Source organism: Asparagus officinalis, chromosome 1 (genome assembly GCF_001876935.1).
Source record: "Asparagus officinalis chromosome 1, Aspof.V1, whole genome shotgun sequence".
NCBI lineage: Eukaryota > Viridiplantae > Streptophyta > Magnoliopsida > Asparagales > Asparagaceae > Asparagus > Asparagus officinalis.
In genome coordinates, this window is record NC_033794.1 from 11,927,522 (window position 1) to 11,931,238 (window position 3,717).

Here is a 3,717-nt window from a genome sequence, read left to right on the forward strand (position 1 = left end):
ACTTGTTCTTTTCGCGTGTTTGGTTCGCTTTGTTGACTTGCATACTTCGTTGCGGGATTGACTGTCGAACGCACGTTGGTTGATATACGCGCGTGTTGATTGACGCACGTGTGTTGATCGACGTGCACGAACTGATTGTCACGCGTGTGTTGATCGACGCGCATGAACTGATTAACGCGCACGTGTTGATTGACGCATGCGAGCTGATTGGCGCGCGCGAGCTGACTGTCGAGCGCACAGGTCACTTGATTCGCCGTTTTGCTTCAGGCGCTTGTCGGCATCAGATAATCCTCTTAGACTCGGATAACGATGTTCGTCGTCTTCTCTCTGTCTCGAGCTGTGTGCGGACACCTATAGGCATTTTTAGACGCCTACAATAAGTCGGCTTGAAAAATTCATAAGTCAACTTAATAGTTCGTATAAGTCGACTTGACAGAAAGATTTTTGCACATTCCAGAGTAGTTCATAAGTCGACTTGTCAAGGTTTATAAGTCGACTTATAAACATGCACAGGCACTGTTCATGCTGAAAATCTGATTTTAAAAGTGCCTTGAAAAATAACAAATAAATTCCAAAAATATAAAACTTTGGGAATGATTGTAGACATGATAATGCACATGTTACAAAAGGAAATTTTCAAATTGTATTTCCTATTTGTAAAATATCATCATTTTGCAAATAAGTCCAAAACATGAAAATGTAAACTCATGAATTTTGACATTTTGACTAAACCATGTTTTGAAACTTTATATAATGATTATATAGACTTAATGGAAGATATAAACTATTGTTATGAAGTCTATAAATAATGAATATAATATTTTCACAAATACAATAGAATATGTAACATATGAGTATGTATATGAATATATATTTATTTCATATCAATGGAATTAAACCAAAACACATTAATAAATATGAAATATGTAATTTCATATTTATAAACATGAAAACCCAAAAACATGTATGTATATATATAACTATATATACATAGAAACCAAAACTTATTTTATATATATAACTACATATATACAAAGAAACCAATAAAATGTGTGTGTATATTATATTGAGCTTAGAGTACTTAACACACATAATATAAAATCTAAACTGAATTATCCAAGCTTGATGAAGGTCTTCAATGAGCTCAACTTGGTAATCTTACGGATGAAGCTTGAACTTGGATCTTCAACTTGAAATGCATTACTTCATTCCACAATTCCGCCAACCTCCATTTGATATGATCGTTATGGCGCAATTCTATCTATCCTCCAATATATTTTTTGCCTAGAATAAATATAAAACACAAACACTAGACAAACAACATTAGTTATGAATTGTTTGTTAATCATCATCAAAACAAAAGGACCCAACACAACCCCCTTCATTACCTTCCACTACTATACCTGTATCAGTGACACATGTACCTTCGTCTGCTCAACCGACTCCCTCCTTCACTCTAATGACATCAAATGATAGTGCTCTTGATTCATCCACACCTCCTACACGTCCACCTACTATATTCCCTTTATAGCAAGATACTCCCACTGATGCCCCCTCTACATATGTGCTAGATTCTCCCGATGTGACTCTTCCCCCTCGCCACAATCCTCCACGAGATCGTCATCCCCCTGCTCGATATGCTCAAGGTGTCACTAACACATATTCTCCTAAGTTTGTCTCTTTTCTTGCTGCTATTCACTCTATACATGAACCTAACTCATATTCTGAGGCAGTTAAGTATCTAGAATAACAATAATCAAAGACGGAAGAGTTGGAGGTTTTTCATCGGACTAATACTTGGGACCTTGTTCTTTGCCTTTTGGTGTTAAACCGGTAAGCTATGAATGGATTTATAGGGTCAAGACTCGATCTGACCATTCTATTGAGCGATATAAAGTTCGTCTTGTAGCTCGGGGATTCTCACAAGAGTACGGTGTGGACTATGAAGATACTTTTACTCCTGTTGCAAAAATGATATTCATTCACACTCTCATTGCTGTTGCAGCTGCAAAACATTGGCTTTTGCATCAAATGGGTGTTAAAAATGCTTTTCTTAATGGTGAACTGTCTAAGACAGTATACATGCAACTACCTCCTGGATTTCCTACTCCTCCAGGACATGCATGTCGCCTTCATCGTGCTATATATGGTCTCAAACAGGCTGCTCGGGCTTGGTTTGAGCATTTTCGGCAATCTCTTCTTTCTATTAGTTTTATTGAAAACCTAGCTGACTATGTTCTATTTTATCGGTCCTCAGCCTCTGTTACAGTCATTCTATTACTTTATGTTGATGACATGATAATCACTGGGAGTAATTCCTCAGCCATTACTTCCTTAAAGCAACATCTTCAGAGACAATTTGAGATGAAGGATCTTGGATCCCTTTGTTACTTATTGGGTATTGAGGTTGTTTCCTCCTCTCGTGGCTATCTTCTCTCCCAGCAGAAGTATATTGCTGACATTCTTAAGCATGCTACTCTCAGTGATCCTTCCATTGCTACCACTCCTCTCTCCACACCAATGGAAATGAACTTGAAGCATCGACATGATGATGGTGACCCTTTATCTTAGCCTACTCGATATCTGGAACTTGTCAGAGCATTGGTTTATCTTTCTGCAACATGTCCGTATACCGCCTATGCAGTACACATCTTGAGTCAGTTTGTCAGTAGTCCAACTTCCATTCACTATGCAGCTCTCATTCGGGTTCTTCGATATCTCCATGGCACTATAAACCAATCATTATTTTCCCCTCAGACTCTTCTTTGTCTCTTCGTGCATATTCTGATGCTGGATGGGCTGATGATGCAGACACTCGACGTTCAACTACTGGTTTTTGTATTTTTCTAGGTTCATCTCTCATCTCTTGGCGTAGTAAGTGTCAAGCCGTTGTCTCTTGTTCTAGTACAGAGTCTGAGTACAGGGCGTTGGTAGACACCACAGTTAAGCTGAAATGGCTCCATACTCTTCTGCGAGATCTTGATGTATTTGTTACTTCCCCTATCACTTTATACTGTGATAATCAGAGTGTCATCTCCAATTCTACAAATCCGGGATTTCATGAGCGTACCAAACATATTGAGGTGGATTGTCATGTGGTTCGATAGGAGCATGTTGCTGGAAACATTACACTCTCTAATGTTCCCTCTAAGGAATAAGTAACAGATTTGTTTATCAAGACTCAAACATTTTCTGCGTTTCGTTATTTCTTGTCCCAACTCTCGGTGTTCAATCCACCGTGAGTTTGAAGGGGGTGTTAGATAATATCATGAGCTTCAGCCGCCCTATATGTGTATAGCCGCCTCAGCTGCCTCCTAGCCGCCTCTTAGTGTGTAGCCGCCTCAGCCGCATCCTAGTGTGCTTCTAGTGTGGGCTACTGTTTGTGTATAGCGTGGGCTATTGTTTATGTATATATACCCTGTAAATCTGATCATAAGATAGCAAGTTCTCTTTAATACCAAATTAACATTCTCAATAAACAAAAAAATTTGTTAATCAATTTTCCAAAACTAAAAAAAATTAATTTGGTAAATTTTTAATCAATTTTCTATGTTAATATTCTTGAGGTGGAAAAATTAATATATTCGTCTGCATTTTGGAGTGTCAAATTGCAAAAAAAAAACTTGATGTATCAACCTTTAAAAAGGTGAAATAGGATATTAAAGGGCAAATCACGAGTAGAGCTAAATTAAGGAGATAATCCGAATTATTTTGTTT